General features: G+C 38.3%; 1 pseudogene; it reads left to right on the top strand.

The window, feature by feature from the left end:
- Window positions 1-958: 958 nt before the first annotated feature.
- Window positions 959-1,129, top strand: LOC121041150 (uncharacterized; annotated as a pseudogene).
- The last annotated feature ends 18,722 nt before the right edge of the window (window positions 1,130-19,851 follow it).

The raw sequence follows: 19,851 nt of genomic DNA, 5'->3' as shown, positions 1-19,851 counted from the left end.
ACGCGCCGGGCACGGCGACCTGAGCGTCCGCGTCGTCGCTTTCGACAAAAGTCCCGGGCGCGCAAGGTGAAAGCCAGAGGATAAAAAATATTCAAGGACCCCAAGTTTCTCCTGCTTCTATTTTCTTGTTGAAAGGGCTTCCCAAACAGGGAAATTCGAATTTTCCTTTTAAATTCTGACCCCCCAAAGTGGCGAATCTGTCACCCAAATATTCGAGTTGGGCCTCGATGCAGCAGCCAGTCGACTGGACGCAGGCATCGGGTGCAGCGTGGCAGAAGTTGCAGGTCCTGAAGCGTCCTGCGGGGGCGAAGCACCTTTCCTTGGGTTCTCTCTCCCACACGGAAACAGGACTACGTAATAATAATAGGAAGAGCCCCGCGCCGCCAATGCAAAGCAGCCTTACGCCGGAGGTCGCTAACTGGAGTTTTTTAGTGTCGCATTGGCGTGCTGGGTCAGCGTTAGAGCCCTTCACTCCGTTCTTCCACCTAATTCTGAGCACCTGACCAGCTTTGTGTGCTTGGCAGTGCGGGCGGGCTGGTTCCTTCCAGGGGCGTCTGTCGACAGTAATGCCGGTTTTGACAGGGAATTGTATTGAGAGAAAGGAAGCAGTACTTGGACGATGGGAAGAAGGGATTCTCCTAGACTGTAATTTTTTTTAAAGGTTGAGTGTGTGTGTCTTAATTCGTAAAGGTACACAGAAAAGTAAACCGATCCGTAGCCACAATACCACAGTTCTCCCTAGAAGTCACCACTGTAAACTCTTTCTTGGGTCTCCTTCCAAATATGGTTTTGGCATTTTATGTTTTTATTTATAATAGAGATTTTCATCCATTCAACAGAAGTTTATGGACTGACTTTTGTTTCAATTTTCAGACCTCTCTAGCTGCCTAGGCATTGAAACTAGACCTGCCTGTTGCCCTCGCCTCCCTTCCCCGCTTCTAAATTATAAATTCACAACATCGCTTCTCGGCCTTTTGGCTAAGATCAAGTGTAGCATCTGTCCTTACCAGTTTAATAAATTCACAGAATTTTTCTTGCAAGGGAAGGTTTTACTTGTTTTTTATCTTTGTTCTGTTGTTTTGAGAAGGAGAGAGTTGAGCGACTCTTTATCTGAACACCTGGACCTTTTTTAAGGCTGTGTGTTGTAAGCATTATAATGTGCCAGCTGTTGGACTTCAGTGGGCTGGGATTCCACTGACCTTTTTCTCCTGTTCTTCATCCTCTTCCCCTGCCTGTCTTTGCCAAGATTAGCTGCTGCCACTTGGCAAATCTTGACCATTGCTACTTAAAATTTTGTCCGTGTCAGATTTCCAGTATAATGCATGTAGTTCTGTGAAAATACAAATTCCCTTTAAAGAACTAAAAGGAAGGGCGCCTGGGTGGCTCAGGCGGTTAAGCGTATGACTTTGATTAGAGCCTGGCATGGGGCTCTGTGCTGACAGCTCAGAGCCTGGAGCCTGCTTCAGATTCTGTCCTCTCTCTCTGCCCCTTCCCAGTGCACTCTCTTTTCTCCCCCCCCCCCCAAATAAACAAACATTAAAAAAAGAGGAACTAAAAGGAAAGCTATGCTGTAAACTTTATATTTGCAGTGTATATTCTGAACCAAATAAGCAAATGAGACCTACCTATGTGAAGACACTGTGTGAATTGAAGTGCTGTCTACAAATTTAAAACCATTGTTAATACTATTGGATGGCATGTCAGCCTTTCATAATGTGTATTAAGCACCTAATTAGAAGTCATTTTGGAAACAATAATATGATAAAACCCAAACAAAAGGGGAGCCTGTGTGGCTCAGTCCATTAAGCATCCCACTCTTGATTTGGGCTCTGGTCATGATACCAGGATGGTTAGATTAACCCTCATGGGGTCAGCTCTAATAGTCAGTAGCCTGCTTGGCATTCTTTCTCTCCCTCTGTCTTTCTCTCTGTCCCTCCCTCTCTTTCTCAAAATAAATAAATAATACTTAAGAAAAAAAACCCTCTGCAATTGGATCAAAACTTTATTTTTTACATTTACCCATTTAACTCTTGGTTAAGATTTTATCTCATTTCCTGGTTGCATCAAAAACTCTTCTCCATTCTCAGCAAACTTTGACCTAAAGAAAAATCCCAAAATATTAGGATGTTATCTTTAAAGTTTTTCTAATGTAGATTTAGGACAAATAAAATAACTTTTCTGACCACTTACTGTGCTCAAGGTACACCTTGAGCACACCTACACCTACAACATAGTCTTATGCTACACCTACAACATAGTCTAAAACAGTACCTACTCTCAAGGTTCTAACTTTTATTTATTTTTTATTTTTTTTTTTATTTTTTTTTCAACGTTTATTTATTTTGGGGACAGAGAGAGACAGAGCATGAACGGGCGAGGGGCAGAGAGAGGGAGACACAGAATCGGAAACAGGCTCCAGGCTCCGAGCCATCAGCCCGGAGCCTGACGCGGGGCTCGAACTCACGGACCGCGAGATCGTGACCTGGCTGAAGTCGGACGCCCAACCGACTGCGCCACCCAGGCGCCCCTCAAGGTTCTAACTTTTAGAGGCACTCATTAACCCAAGAGCGTTTAAGTCCAAAAATGTAAATAATTTTACAAAGTACCTTGGCAAATTTATAAATAACAAAACCATAAACAGCTTAGGGAAACTTAACTAATATTTATTGGTGGTATCATCTCACTTCTAACTTTTCCCTTCTCTCAATTCTCAATTCCTAAGACTAGAGCAGTTCCTACTTTCATAGGAACACAATTTTCAATGTGTAAAGGTAAGGTTGTGAAAAGTAAGATAACAAAGCTACCATTTTACGTTTCTTTTCTGATATTAACTAAAGACATTACAAAGTAAAGATACTTATCTTTAGGGCAACATCATTTTTTTTCTTTTCTTTTTTGTTCCTTTTTTTTTTTTTCAATGTCCTTTTTCAAAATGTAATCATTCCTATTAATATTGGCCTGGTATTACAGTTCCTGCTTACTAAAAAGAGATACTTGAGGAAGCAGAATTATAGCAGCATGCTAGAATTAAGGCTAAATATTTAGTTGTAAGTCTATGTAATTTTATTCTTCAGATAAGCACATAAAATTGACCTCACCTTTCAAGTCATTGCTCAAATGTCATCCTATTTAAAACTGCAACCCACCCAACATCCTCCTTATCCTGATTTTTTAAAATTTTTTAACGTTTATTTATTTTTGAGACAGAGAGAGACAGAGTATGAACGGGGGAGGGTCAGAGAGAGGGAGACAGAATCTGAAACAGGCTCCAGGCTCTGAGCTGTCAGCACAGAGCCCGACGCGGGGCTCGAATTCATGGACCGGGAGATCATGACCTGAGCCGAAGTCGGATGCTTAACCGACCGAGCCACCCAGGTGCCCCAACGTTTATTTATTTTTGAAAAAGACAGAGACAGTGTGAGCTGGGGAGGGGCAGAGAGAGGGAGAGACAGCATTCGAAGCAGGCTCCAGGCTCTGAGCTGTCAGCACAGAGCCCAGTGCAGGGCCGGAACTCACAAGCTGTGAGATCATGACCTGAGCTGAAGCCAGACACCCAACCAATTGAGCCACCCAGGTGTGCCATCCTCATCCTGATTTTTTAAAAGAACTTGCCACTAAACATAATTTACTTGTCTATTATGCCTATATTTTGTCTACTTCCTCTCACTAGAATGTAACATCTATGAATGCCAATATATTTGTTGTTTATTTTGTTCACTGCTTTGTCCTAATACTTGGGCACTAAACATATTTGTTGAGAGAATTTGCTGAATTATAAGTTTTTAAGGCCAATGCCATAAATATTAGTTAACATAAACATATATTGTGCAATATTATTAAACTTGTTTCCTAAAGTAGGCATATCTAAACCACCTGTCATAGTTTGATAGAGGCCAAACTATCATATTCAGATAAAGAAGGTTGTTGGAGCACTTGGCTGCTTCAGTCAGCAGAGCATCCAACTCTTGATCTCAGGGCTGTGAGTTTAAGCCCCGCAATGGGTGTGGAGCGTACTTAAACAAACAAAAGTTGTCATATTTGAGAAGAAGCCACCAGGTGGTGGTATTGCTTCATGCTAATTCTCCATAGACTGAGATCAATTGGTCCAATTTATCAAAAGCTGAGTGGACAATTTAATCCTTTTCAAATCTCATGGTCCAATAATAATTAACTAAATTTTAAAATGTGAATGTTTTAATGCAGTCCAAGCAAGCAATACAAGCTCAAAACTCCTTTGACTCTAAAATCACAATAAGATCAAGTAAGTTCAGAATTTTAAAGCTAGGAGGAACCTCAATTCCTCAAAACCACCTCAATTACAGATGTAGTAGAAACAACCTAAGAAACAGACAGGAAAGCAACCCTAATCATTTGACTTCCAGGCCTGGAGTAACTAGATTATGATGCTTTCTGTAACTGAACCATGATCTATCCATTTGGTAAATTGATATTCATACACATGACCATGACTCAAGAATCTGTAGTTTCCAAAGCTGGAAACTAAACATTTCTATATGTTCCATTACCTAGTGGAAGTTACATTCTTTTGCTCAGATCTTATTCTATGAAGCAGAAACCTGTGAAATATAATAAGTATATGATAAATATAAGCTTCAAAAGGGCTTATCATACTGTGTATTTATAATTGTATTTTAAACTAAGGAGCATTTTAGGGTGTCTGGGTGGCTCAGTTAGGCATCTGACTCTTGATCTCAGCTCAGGTCTTGATCTCAGTGTTGTGAGTTCAAGCCCCACACTGGGGTCCACACTGGGCATGGAGACTACTTAAAAAAACAAAAATCAAAATAAACTAAGAAGCATTTTGAAATCATAACTAGGTGTGTGATTTTCACAAAGCAAGATTTCGATTATATTTCACATGTTTCCTTTCAATGACATGCACTTTGCCAACATTGAAGAGTTTCTCTTTAAAGGTTATTGAGATGTAATTCACATACAATAAAATTCACAATTTTTAAATGTTTTTTCGAGAGATAGAAAGAGAGTGCACTCAAGTGAGGGAGGGGCAGAGAGAGAGAGGGAGGAAGCGAGAGAATCCCAAGCAGGCTCCGCACTGTCAGCACAGAGCCCATCGCAGGGCTAGAACTCACAAACTGTTGATTATGACCTGAGCCGAAATTAAGAGTCAGACACTCAACCGACAGAGGCACTCAGACACCCCTACAAGTCACAATTTTTAAAAATATTTTAATGTTTGTTTATTTTTGAGAGAGGGAGAGAAAGAGAGAGTATGAGCGGGGGAAGGGCAGAGAGAGAGCGGGACGGAGGATCTGAAGCAGAGAGGCAGATGCGGGGCTTAAACTCACAAACTGTGAGATCATGACCTGAACAAAGTCTGATGCTCAACCGATTGAGACACCCAGGCACCCCCAAAATTCACAATTTTTAAGTGTACATTAAGTGACTTTTAGTATATTCACAAGGTTTGCAAAGATCACCCAAATTTCAGAACATTTTCATTACCCTAAACAAAAACTCTGTACCCGTTAAGCAATAATAACTTCCCAGTCCACCCCTCCCCTAGCCTCTTATAACCTGTAATCTATTTTCTGTCTCTATGAGCTTGCCTATTCTAGATATTTCATATAAGTGGAACCATACAACATTTGTCCAGTATTTGTCTTATTTTACTTAGCATGTTTTCAGAGTTCATTCATGTTATAGCATTTATCAAATACTTCATTCCTTTCTATGACTGAATAATATTCTGTTGTATATGCCATGTTTTGTGTATTCATCAGTTGATGGACATTTGAGTTGTCCTCGTTTTTTGGCTATTTGAATAATGGTGCTATGAACGTTTGTGTACAAGTTTTTGTGGGAATATATGTTTTCAGTTTTGTGGAGTACAAACCTAGGAATGGAATTGCTGAATCATATGGTAACTCTTATGTTTAACTTTTTTTTTTTCTATGTTTAACTTTTTGAGGAACTACCAAACTGTTTTCCAGCTGCATTGTTTGCTGAAACTGTTTTCCACGATTTTACATTTGCATCAAGAATGTTTCAGGGTTCTTATTTTTCACATACTCACCTATATTCCTTTTCCACTTTTAAAATTCTAGCCACCTAATAGGTGTGAAGTGGTATCTCATTGGGGTTTGTTTGTTTGTTTGTTTGTTTCTGAGTAGGCTCCACACCCAGCATGGAGCCCAACCTGGGGCTTGAACTCAGAACCCACATCAGGCTCTGTGCTGACAGCTCAGAGCCTGAAGCCTGCTTCAAATTCTGTGTCTCCCTCACTTTCTGCCCCTCCCCTGCTTGCACTCTGTCTCTTTCTCTCAAAAATAAATAAATGTTAATAAAATTTTTTAAGTATTCCTGATGACTAGTGATGCTGAACACCTTTTCATGTGCTTATTGGCAATATCTATATTTTCTTTAGAGAAATGTCTACTCAAATCCACTGCCTATTTTTTAATTGAGTTATTTGTCTTTTTTATTGTTGAGGTGTAAAAGTTTTCTGTATGTATTCTAGATATTAGAACTTTATCAAATATATAATTACAAATACTTTTCCAATCCTGTGAGTTGTCTTTTCAGTTTGTTGATAGTGTCCTTTGATGCACAGCTTTTAATTTCGATGAAGTCTGTCTTACCTATTTTTTCTTTTGTAGTGTGCTTTGCATGTCAAATATAAGAATCTACTGCCTAATCCAAACTCATAAAGATTTACACCTATATTTTCTTCTAAAAGAAAAGTAAAACAAACACCCCTAAATCTGGTTCACTTTTCCAACTTTCCTATTTCTTTGCTCAGTGATCCAAATTCTATCTTGCCTTACCATCTCTGGTTAATACAGACTTGCTACTTCTTCTGGCCCTTCACAGTGACCAAACCCTTCCCATTCTTCCTTTACTTCCTACTCTTAGACAGTAGCCACTTAACTGATCCATCTTTTTCTCCCCACTCTCAAATACCCCTAAACATCACCATTTTCATCTAATTAAAGTCTAGCATGTACTAGGTACTCAATAAACGTTAACTGAATAAAACTCATGTTAATCTCTCTATCATAAGCCTTTAAAACTCATTGCACAAAGATGTTTATAACTGTTGGTTACTTACTTTTACAGAAGATTGTGGGGTTCTTAAGGGCAAGGCCTTTCTTACTCTTCTATGTATCCCCAATGTTACCATGTTGGAGTTCAGTAAATGTTTGTTGAATTCATAAATGGATGAGGCCTGAGCTTCTTAACATGGTATTCAAAAACTTACAGAGTTCAATCCACCTTACTATCTCTCTCCAGTTTAGGCAAAAATTGTGAATTGAGGTTGGGGGGTGGGGTACTCACTGTTGCCAGGACCCTCTAGATTTTAGTTCTAAAGTAAAGTTTACCACTATTATCGGAGAAGACACCTACTGCTCTGTAGTTCTCTTCCTCTGCAAAATGAAGGATTGGACCACATTAGAGCTTCTCAGACTTTAACATATACACAAAGCACCCAAAGACCTTGAACATGCAAGATCAGATTCTGATCCTGTGTTTCTACTAGCTCCCAAGGGATGTTAATGCTAATGGTCCACAGACCGGCCACCCTTCAAGTAATTATAAAATTTTGTCCTCTGCAACCTTTTTAATATCTTCTGGACATGCCTTCTGCATGACTGACACTATACCATTTTGTATATTGCCTCTCCTCCCTGGGATGCTTTCTCCATTTATTTCCTCCTATTTGAATCCAACCCATCTTTTCAGGATCTTACTCCTGGGCAAAGCTTTCTCTGACTGCTCTAGTGCCCCTACTCAATCTTTTTTTACTCTACTAAAGTATCCAGGGAGCCTGGGTGGTTCAGTTGGTTAAGCATCATATTCTTGATTTTGGCTCGGGTCATGATCTCACTGTTGGTGAGTTCAAGTCCCACATTGCACTGTCAGCATAGAGCCTGCTTGGGATTCTCTGTTTCCCTCTCTCTCTCTGTCCTACTCTCGCTCATTCACACTCTCTTTCTCCTTCTCAAAACAAATAAATACACATTAAAAAATTATAAAATAAATAAAGTATCCATTATTGGTGCTTCGTGTTTGACCCATCATCTACCAATAATTATTGGTTAACATTGTTTGTATGTGAGTACCCAGTTATATCCTTCTTTTTCTTTCTTATGAGGCTCAACACAATGCCTCACATATAGGAAGTACTCAACAAATCATTGTTGAATAAATGAATGAATGAATGACTCACTTCAGCCTTACTACTCCAGAGAGAAATCAAATGTTTTACTGTACTATATTGTTCTTTTCCAGAATATGGAGGAAAGAGCCAATATGGAATTTCCCCAGTCTACCTAAATGAGGCAGTTCAATCTAAACAACAATTTGATCTTTTTAAAAATAAATGATATTAAAATATCTAAAATGAATTTATATGAAAATACAAATTTCTCCCTTTAGTTTCTGAAACAATGAAATTTGCTACCTCTGTTTCTGTCCCAATTTCCAAAACCAAATGCACATAATATATTATATGAGAAATATAATGAGAGCTCCACATTATGTGGAATAAAAGATTGGTCCTATAGAATATGAATTGGTATTTTATCATGATTTAAATATCCTGGTTAAACAACCTGCTTTACGCCCAATGCCATGTTGCATGTCAAATAATAAAGTAAACTCTCTGGTGAAAAACAAAGAATCCTTCTTATTGATATAGAGAAGTTGTTTTAAAGTTAAAATAAGGAAGTTCTTTGAATATTGCCTAACTCACTATTGTGGGAAAAAAAAAAGTTAGAAGCATTTCAGAACAAAGTACCCTATTTTGCATTTCTATTAAAGTTTTTTTCTTAACTTGCAAAATTGTTTCATAAACTAGACTTTAACTCAAATATCAATTTACCATTTTTGACAAGAGAAAAGAGCTATATTGTATATTATCAAGTTTTTGACCAGATAGATGTTTGAGTTATAAGTTATCAGACTGTAAAACTTCTTGATAGACTGTGAAACGACAGCTCCACAAATGTAGAACACTTTAATCATGGTTATGCGTAAGGCATAACACTTCTGCAAAATGCTGGAAAACGTGAGCTAAGTGAGTGCAACTAGTAAAAGTGCTGTATCACTTGAATGGAGATATTAGTCTTACTTTTAGTAGGTTTTAGTAATCTAAATCAGTGTGTTTTATTTCAATTCCAAAGGATTTCTATTCTTAATTTAGTTTGCCCACTTCTGATGGGAACGTCTCTTCACAAAATAAATAATAAAGTGAAAAGTCTCAGGAAGCAGACATTAATGGTGATTTTTAATCATCTTTATTTTATTTAGTTCTCTAGCTCTAATAAAATATTTATGGGAAGAGGTTATTTTTAGCTCAGGCTTTGCAAAGCTCTCTGTCACCTCCCAATCTGAGTTCATCAGAATGAAGCAACACAGAATATACAATTGATGGATACCACAAGGGCTAAGTAGGGGGTTTTGTTATTAAAAATTGTCATCTCCATAGAATCTGAAAGAACATGGAAGATCATTGGGGCCAGTCTCCTCATTTTACAAGTGGAGACACCGCGGCCTTGATGTCACCCAGCTCATTGGTGAGAGTCAGACTTGAACTCTACTCCTTCTCTTTAATCCATGGTCCTTTCCACCTTTTTAAGTGAGACATAGGAAAACTATGAATGGTAAGAGCATCAAGAAACACACATAAAGGCACCTGGGTGGCTCAGTCGGTTAAGCGTCATACTTCAGCTCAGGTCATGATCTCATGGTGTATATATAGGTTCAAGCCCCGCATTGGGCTCTGTGCTGACAGCTCAGAGCCTGGATCCTGCTTCGGATTCTCTCTCTCTCTCTCTCTCTCTCTCTCTCTCTCTCTCTCTCTGTAGGGGAGGGCCCCTGCTCACACTATGTCTCTCTCTCTCTCTCAAAAATAAATAAGAATTAAAAAAATTAAAAATAAATAAAAATTAAATTAAAAAGAAACACACGTAAATGAAGGAGGTAGCCAGTCTCTTCTGGGCTGTCTGCAGAGCTCTGCCATTTGATCCACACCCCACTCAGCTCTCACTTGGTTGGCCATCCTTGAGAGACTCAAAATTCAACCACTGACTGGAAATTACTAGATGGTAATTACACGAATAGAACTTCTCTAAATGTGTCTCATTACCTGTATTTGTCACTGGGTAACCACATTTTTCCATTTTACTTCATTCCATTTTCATAAACAGCCCTATAAAATATACATTATTATTCTCCCACATTTTAAAGACAAAAAAATTGCAGCTTAGACAGGTTAAGTAATTTACCCAAAGTGCAAAGCTAGAATGTGGCAGAGCTAAGATTGGATCCCGAGCTGTTTGGCATCAGAACCAGGCCTCTTAAACACTATTGCGGTGTGCTGCTTCTGGGAAAAAAAAACTGATCTACCCAAAATAAGAAACGTCCTTATTATTTATAAAAAGATATGTATATATGAAAATATTTACATGTTATTTTCTAAATGATGTGTTCTTTTTGTTTTATTTGGGATAGATAGTAATAGTCAATATGAGAGAGTTCAGCCTAATTTATCAGTCATTTTCAATTTAAATTTTATTTTTTGCAATGCATAGTTACTTTAAAGATAACATATGTTGGGGTGCCTGGGGGGCTCTTGGTTTCAGCTCATGTCATGATCTTGCAGTTCATGATTTCAAGGCCCGCATTGGTCTCCACACTGGCAGTGCGGAGCCTGCTTGAGTTTCTCCCTCTCTCTCTCTCTCTCTCTGCCCCTCCCCTGCTTACACGTGCTCTCTCTCAAATAAATTAAAAAAAATTTTTAAGTTGTACATGTTTATGTATCCAAAAAAATAAATCCAAACAGTACAAGAGTAAAGAATGAAAAATCTCTCTCCTACTCTGACTTCTATACCCAGAGTCACCTTCTCAAATCAATCACTATAAATGGTTTTGTGTATCCTTCAAAATGTATTCTATGCATATACACATATACAGGTGTGTCTCACTTTATTGTGCTTCATTTTACTGCATGACCCTGGGATCTTGATCTGAGCCAAAATCAAGAGTCAGATGCTCAACTGACTGAGCCACCCAGGCGCCCCCCTCCCTTTTTTTTTGTGAGAGACAGAGTGCAAGTGGGGAAGGGGCAGAAGGAGAGAGAGAATCTTAAACAGGCTCCATGCCCTGAGCTGAAATCAAGAGTCCGACCCTTAACTGACTGAGCCACCCAGGCACCCTACATGTGTCTCACTTTAAAGCAAAAGCTAAAAATGATTAAGCTTAGTGAGAAACGCATGTAAAAAGCCAAGATAGGCCAAAAGCAAGGCCTTTTGTATCAAATAATTAGCCAAGTTGTGGGGTGCCTGGGTGGCTCAGTCAGTTAAGTGTCTGACTTTGGCTCAGGTCATGGTCTCACGATTCGTGAGTTTGAGCCCTGTGACAGGCTCTGTGCTGACAGCTCAGAGCCTGGAGCCTGCTTCGGATTCTGTGTCTCCTTCTCTCTCTGCCCTTCTCTTGCTCTCTCTCTCTCTCTCTCAAAAATAAATAAACACTAAAAAAAAAAAAATTAAAAAAAATAATTAACCAAGTTGTGAATGCAACAGAAAAGTTCTTAAAGGAAATGAAAAGTGTTACTCCAGTGAACACACAAATAATAAGAAAATGAAACAGCCTTGGGGTGCCTGGCTAGCTCAGGTCAGATCTTGCGGTTTGTGAGTTCAAGCCCTGTGTCGGGCTCTGTGCTGACAGTTCAGAACCTGGACCCTGATTTGGATTCTGTGTCTCACTCTCTCTCTGCCTCTCTCTCTCTCAAAAATAAGTAAACATTAATTTTTTTTTAATAAAAGAAAATGAAACAGCCTTATTGCTGATATGGAGAAAGTTTTAGTGGTCTAGAAAATTTAGTGGTCAAACCAGCCACACATTCCCTTAAGCCAAAGCCTAATCCAGAGCAAGGCCCTAACTCTCTCCAATTCTATGAAGGCTGAGACAGGTGAGGAAACTGCAGAAGAAAATTTGAAGCTAGAAGAGATTAGTTCAGGGGCACCTGGGTCACTTGACCAGTTAAGTGTCTGACTCAATTTCAGCTCAGGTCATGATCTCATGGTCTGTGAATTTGAGCACCATATCAGGCTCAGTGCCAACAGCTCAGAGCCTGCTTGGGATTCTCTCTCTCCCTCTCTTTCTTCCATCCCCAACTCCCATGGGTGTGTGCTCTCCCTCTCTCTCTCTCATAATAAATTTTAAAAAAGAAGAAGAAAAGTTTAGTTCATGAGGTTTAAGGAAAGAAGCTGTCTCAATAACATGAAATTACAAGGTGAATAGCAAGTGCCAATATAGAAGCTGCAACAAGTTATCCAGATCCAGCTAAGATAATTAATGAAGGTGACTACACTAAACAACAGATTTTCAATGTAGACAAAACAATCTTCTATTGAGAAAAGATGCCATCTAGGACTTTCATAGCTAAAGAGGAAAATAAATGCCCGGTTTCAATGTTTCAAAGGACAGGATGACTCTCTTGTTAGGTGCTAATGCAGCTGGTGACTTAAAGTTGAAGCCAATTCTCATTTGCCATTCTGAAAATCCAAGGGCCATTAAGAATTATGCTAGATCCTTTCTGCCTGTGCTCTCCCAATGAAACAACAAAGTCTAGATGACAGCACATCTGTTTACAGCATGGTTTTCTGAAGATTTTAAGCCCACTGTTGAGACCAACTGCTCAGAAAAAAATATTTCTTTCGAAACATTACTGCTCACCGACAATGCACCTGTTCACTCAAAATCACTGATGGAGATGGACAATGAGATCAAAGTTGTTTTCCTGCCTGTTGACACAACATTTATTCTGTAGCCCATAGATCAAGGAATAATTTAGACTTTCAAGATTTATTATTTAAGAAATACATTTTGCAAGGCTATAGCTGCCATAGATGGTGATTCGTCTGATGGATCTGGGCAAAGTAAATTGAAAACCTCCTGGAAAGAATTCACCATTCTACATGCCACTAAGAACATTTTTAATTCAAGAGAAGAGGTCAAAATATCATGAACAGGAGTTTGGAAGAAGTTGATTCCAACTCTCAAGGATGTCTTTGAGGATTCAAGACTTCAGAGGAGGAAGTAACTGCAGATGTGGTGGAAATAGCAAGAGAACTAGAATTACAAGTGGAGCCTGAAGATGTGATTGAATTGCTGAAATCTCATGGTAAAACTTTAATGGGTGAAGATTTGCTTCTTATGGATGAACAAAGAAAGTGGTTTCTTAAGATGTAATCTACTCCTGGTGGAGATGCTATGAAGATTGTTGACATTACAGCAAAGGATTTAGAATATTACATAAATTTAGTTGATAAAGCAATGGTAGGGTTTGAGAGGATTGATTCCAATTTTGAAAGAAGTTCTACTGTGCATAAAATGCTATCAAACAGCATCATGTGCTGCAGAGAAATCATTTGTGAATGGGAGTCAATCAATGTGACAAACTTTATTGTTGTCTTATTTTAAGAAATTGCCACAGCCACCGCAACTTTCTACAATCACCAGCTTGGTCAGTTAGCAGCCATCAATATTAAGGCAAGCAGCAGCAAAAAGATTACAACTCGCTGAAAGCTCAGAGGATGGTTAGCATTTCTGAACAATAAAGTATTTATTGATTAAGATATGTACAATTGACCCTTGAACAACATGAGTTTGAACTACATGGGTCCATTTATATGCAGATTTTTTTATAAATACAGTACAGTACTGTAACATATTTTCTCTTCCTTGTGATTTTCTTTTCTTTTCTTTTTAGATACTGAATTTTTTTTAAGTACTCTATGCCCAACGTGGGGCTCAAAGTCACAACCCTGAGATCAAGAATTGCACGTTCTGCTGACTGAGCCAGCCAAGCACCCCTCTTCCTTGTGATTTTCTTATTAACATTTTCTTTTCTCTAGCTTGCTTTATTGTAAGAATATAGTATATAATGTTTATAGCATTCAAAACATACATTAATCGACACTTGTAAGTAAGACTTCTAGTCAATGATAAGCTATTAGTAGTTAAATTTTGGAGAAGTCAAGTTAAACATGGATTTTGGACTGTATGGAGGGTGGTGCACCTAAACTCCACATTGTTTGTGTCAACTATACATTGTTTTTATATGTAATGCTATTGTACACTTAGTAGACTATAGTATAGTTAAATATAACTTGTATATGCACTGGGAAGCCAAAAACTTCATTTTACTTGCTTTATTGTGATATTTGCTTTATTGTGGTGGTCTGGCACTGAACCTGCAGTATCTCTGAGGTGTGCCTGTATATGTACATTTCCTTTAATATAGATGGTAGCATTATATTTACACTGTTCTGTATGTTTTTACACTTAATGTATCTTGGCAAATGTTCTATATCAATACATGTAAATTTACCTTATTCTTTTTAAACAGTGGGAAATTGTTCCATTGCAGAATAATAAGAAGGTGAAAATTCATTAACATCAATAAATAGTGTTTCTTGGGCTCTATCCTGTATGTGTGACTGGAAGATTTCCAGCCCCACCCTGCAAATCCCACAGATCTATCCTATGAGCCTCCAAGAGATGAAGAGAGATATAGGTGAACCCTCTGGTGCCATCAACAGAGAAGTTCATACCATGCTATTCACAACACAAGACAGCATGGCATTTCTTCCCCTGGTAGTTCCACTAAAACTTTTGTGTCAGAGCAACTTGTCCAGTTCTTGGTTTTGACGTGATACATAAGCCCTTCAGATCTGAGTAATAAATAATATGCAACACTCAAAAATGTCTTTCTTCACCAGTAATTCCCTTGGAATAAGTCTTCCTATAAAGTTCCTGGGTCCTTCATGCAAACAGATCTCTGGTAGACCCTCTTCAGCTAAAGTCCGAATATTCCCAGTTGAGTCCATTTAGTGAGACTGTATTCAGTGGCTCAAGATGAGTCACACATGCCATCCCATCTCCACTGCTAAAAACACACAATGAAGCACTCCTATGTAGTCCTCTTGCCTCACATGAGCCTTATTGGCATGCATGGTGAAAACAGACTTTTATTAATGGACATCAAATTTGACATTTATTAATGGACTTCAAAATTGATGTATTATTGCCATTTACGGCTGAGAAAAGTGAGGATAAGTATAACAGATGGAAAAAAGTGAGTCTGTGGTGTTCAAGCAGGGAGCAGATATTAACTGATATTAAAGTCTTCTGTTTCTCCAGACTGCCTTCCCAGGGCTGGGGAACTCCTCCATCCACAGCCATTTCAAGTACAACTTGAAATTAAACTTTTTAAAAGCTTTTTCTTCCTTCCTTCCTCTCTTTCTTTCTTTCTTTCTTTTTCTTTTTTAAAGTAATCTATATACCCAACATAGGGCCCAAACTCATGACCCTGAAATCAAGAGTCACTACCAACTGAGCCAGCCAGGTGCCCCTTCTTTTAAATTCTATGTTCATCATGGGCAGCTATGTGCCCTTGAACACTACACGTTTCATTATTTATTCATCCATTCACTGAACAAATATCATTAAGACCTGGTGAAAGGCCAACCATTGTGCCTGGTCCTGGGGACTTACCTGCAAAGGAGAAGAATGTGTCAGTTTCAACATATAAACAAGTAAATAAACAAGGTATCTATAGATTGCAATAAATGCTATGGAAGAAATGGGTAGGATAATGTGATCAAATGTTACTAACTGGAAAGAAGGGGCTGTTTTAGATAGAAGGGTCAGGGAAGGTCTTGAAGAAGGTGACATTTCAACTGAAGTCTGAAGGGTGAAAGATGAGAAGGAGCCAGTCATGCAAGGACTAGGGAACAAGTGTCTGGGCAAAGTGGACAGCAGCTACTTGATCTTTCCAGTTCACTTCAGCATGGCACACTGTTGAACTCAAAATACACTTCTCAAATGAAAATGAATTCACATTGCTTTGCCAAGTGCTAAAACATATTTTAAGGCCAACTATTACCTGACCAATTGCTATTTAAAATAATACACTAAATAATAGTTTCTATTATTACATTATTTATTTATCTTTATACATTTTCTAATGTGTATTATAAGGGATAACCTCTATTTGATATTGACTGAGGCAGCATAATATATTTCCTTCAACAAATATACATCAAGTCCTACTGTATGCTAGATCTTCTGCTGGACTTTGGTGATGAAATAGTGAAGCAAAGAAAGCTTATGTGAAATGAGTACTAGATTGACATTGGGTTGGGGTCCTTAGTCCCCTCTCCCATCAAGGCAGTTTTCATGTGCTTTATACACATGACCTTCCATATGAAAGTTTATTATATAAATGATTTCACTGATAAAAAAGGAAAAAGATTAGAAAATCACAGGCTCCCCAAAGTCCTTTCTGTAAAAGTAGATATACATATTATTGTGCGGAAATTTTTATTTTCCTTAAATTCCTTAAAAGCTACATGTGGACATTATGTTTGAGACAACTCAAGAATCATATGAAATAAAGTGAATTACTTTGCTTGAATGGATGAAAAAGTCATATTTACTTTTAACATAAATATAACATTTTCCCCTATGGATATGGAACATTAACCAAAGTTCCTTGCCCTTTTAAAACACAAAAACAAAACAAAACACTCATATTTAATTGTTTCTGATTTTTAAAATTCTCCTTGTCCTATCAGAATTCTCAAAGTACAGTCTACATACATTTTAATTGAATTCTTTTCTCCTTTCAAAATTTCTGACAATCTTTTAAGCAATAAGGAAGGAAATACCAAACTGGCAAAATGTGGGATGTGAAAATGGTGCTATGGGCATGAGAAAACTGCTCCTATTATGTTAGCAAGTTTCGAGTCCTTTACAAAAAAGAAGAACTGGCTTATTAATACCAGTTTTGCTTAGTCATGTATTTTTTTTAAAGTTATTTTGCAGTTATGTATTGGCTTTTTCGCTGGCATCAACGTGGGAAACAAAGTCACATGAATTGAAGTTAGTGCTCATTTTATTTCTGTCCTTTTCCTCTTTGACACCTATCTAGGGCATACAGATGTTATGAAATTCATAACAAAGACCTCCAGTCATTTTGGGGAGAAAAATCACACTCCCTTCTTTCGCTTAAAGTACTTAGGTTGTATTTCTTTCCTTAGACTATGTAAGACCACTATTCCGTGTTATTATGGTGCTTGGTATTAAGTAATGAATTTAGTTGGTAATGAACATGCCCGGTATTAATTGTTGGCCTGTGGCAACGTTGCCAAGTAAAGTTATTGTTTCTTGGTCCTTCATTTGGGTGGTCTCTTCTGCTTTCCAGCAAAGGCCCTCCCAGAGCATACATACCTCTGCACTCAGACCCAACTCTGCATTCTCTGGCCCAGTCTCTCAAGTTCTAGATCTTTCTGAGCTCTTACTTTTGTTTATCCCTAGCTGACTTCCAGCTGCTACAAGACATTCACACTCCAGTATTAGGAAAAAAATTATTAGAAAATGTTCTCCCTGGTAAATACTGTCACTCAAACATTTTCTGAAGTCATGAATAATATGGGGTTTTAGGTAGCTAAAGGAGGAGATATTTTCACTCACAGCTTTCTATAGGTACTTTTCAAATTCTACCCCAGAAAGGGTCATCTTTGCTAAATGGATATAAACCCCCTGCCTTTCTTACTCAATGAAACTTGCTTACTCATAGCTCACAAAGTTCCCCTGAAGATGATTAGTAAGCATTATTCCAAAGTTTCAGCAAAAACATTGAGGGAGGCTGCCTAACAGTATTAGATTTAAATTAGTGGTTTGAAAGAAAGTCATGTTGCCTTATCTGCTAGCCAGTTTCTGCTAAATTAGTTTTTTTCTCACTAACAAGTGCTCATGCAAACAAGGAAAAAATAAGAATTCACAAAGAAATATAAGATTAGAACTGAAAGGGACCTTTAGGATAAACAAGGCCAATGTACTCATTTTACAGAGATAACTGAGGCTGCCAAGCCAAGTTATCCAGACTCACTGAGCCAGTGATAGACCTCATTCCTCAATTACAGTGTCTCATAGCACCATGGTCCTCTCCTTTCTTCCAAGCAGAACATTTTGCAACTACTTGCTTATGTCATTTCGTGATTACAGGACTATTCCCTTCATGATTACAGGAACTCTGGTTTCACTTGCTCCTTACCAGAACAATCAGGCTTATAGTCGGTGCTCAATAAATATTTGTTGAATATCTCTAAACATAGAGTCAACTCTCAGTAAAGATAGAATTGAAAGTTTATTTAGTCTTTTGAATAATTGTCAAGTCATTGTTCACACATTATGTAGACATGTCACTTAAGTTAATCAAGAAAATGTTAGTTTCTACTATAGTAAAATATAAACTTTAAAATCTCAATGGCGTAAGACAAAAGGGCTACTTCATATGTATTTAAATTCTATATGTGATGGATGTCCTATCTCTACCTTATAGCTACTCTACCTGGAACTTAGAGCCTCCAAGGTCATGATGGAAGAGTGAGAGAGCAAGACGGAGGCAGCATACTGGCTCAGAGGGCCTTAAGTCCAGAAGTGGCACACGGCACTTCCACTCAGATTCCTGTGGCCAGAATTGATCATGTGGCCCCACGCCCGTGGCAAAAGAGGTTGACAATGTTTTAGGGAGAACTAGCTGTCTCTGCTTGCCATTGTATGAGTTAATTATAATAATAACAATCACTATTTTTTAATGTTTATTTATTTATTTTTAAGAGAAAAAAGGACAGCACTAGTGGGGGAGGAGGCAGAGAGAGAGAGGTAGAGAGAATCCCAAGCAGGCTCCACACTTGTCTCAGAGCCCGACGAGGGGCTTGATCTCACAAACCATAAGATCACGACTTTGAGCTAAAATCAAGAGTCAGACATTTAACCAACAATTTAGCCATCCAGGTACCCCAACAAGTACTAATCTTTATTGAGTACTTACTTTCTGCTAGGTCAAGAGTTAATATGTGCATTATTACATCCACTGCTCCATTTAATTCTTAGTACATGGAAATGAACTGCAGACACTCATTATGCTCAGTTTCCACATGAAGAAATTAAGGGATTGGTTCATTTGTTCAAGATCACAATTGCTAAGTGGGATCAGAGATCTGTACTAATATGTCAGGTGCTAAAGCCTGTGCTCATAGCCACTCTGATTTAATCTCACCTATGTGAGTCATCAGAGTAAGGCTTTGAAGAACAACAGATTGCTTTTAATAGTAAAAATAGAGGGTACGAATTATAAAATTCACTTGTGTGATGATAAATAAGCTCAATTTACCCATTAAGTTGAAGAAATGACTATTGTTAATGTCATCAGTAGTGGAGAAAACTGAGATTATGTGCATCCTGATGAACACTGAGAACACAACACACAGCATTTCTGCCCAAAGTTCATGATCTGAATCTGAGAAAAAAACCCAAACTGAAGGACAGTGTACAAAACAACTGGCCTGCATTCTTCAAAAATGTCAGTGCCATGAAGGACAAAGACTGAGGAACTCCTCCAGATGTAAGAGGATGAAGAGAACCACAAAGTACATTGTATGATCTTGAATTGGATCCTATTAGAGGGGCTCAAAAAGGCTATGAAGGACATTTTGAGGGCAACAGGTGAAATTGAAATATGAACAATATATTATATGAGTATTATGATAATAATACATTTCCAAATTTGAAAATTATACTATGGTTATTGAAAACAAACTCGGGCACCTGGGTGGCTCAGTTGGTTAAGCGTCTGGCTTCAGCTCAGGTCATGATCCCACAGTCCATGGGTTTGAGCCCCACATTGGGCTCTGTGCTGACAGCTCAAGAGCCTGGAGACTGCTTCAGATTCTGTGTCTCCCTCTCTCTCTCTGCCCCTCCCTGACTCATGATCTGTCTCTGTCAAAAATAAATAAA

This window comes from Herpailurus yagouaroundi, unplaced genomic scaffold (assembly GCF_014898765.1).
Source record: "Herpailurus yagouaroundi ecotype Mexico unplaced genomic scaffold, PumYag 182, whole genome shotgun sequence".
NCBI classification, from domain to species: Eukaryota; Metazoa; Chordata; class Mammalia; order Carnivora; family Felidae; genus Herpailurus; species Herpailurus yagouaroundi.
The sequence above is the reverse complement of the archived record's forward strand: the minus strand, read 5'-3'. Positions and strand labels throughout refer to the sequence as shown.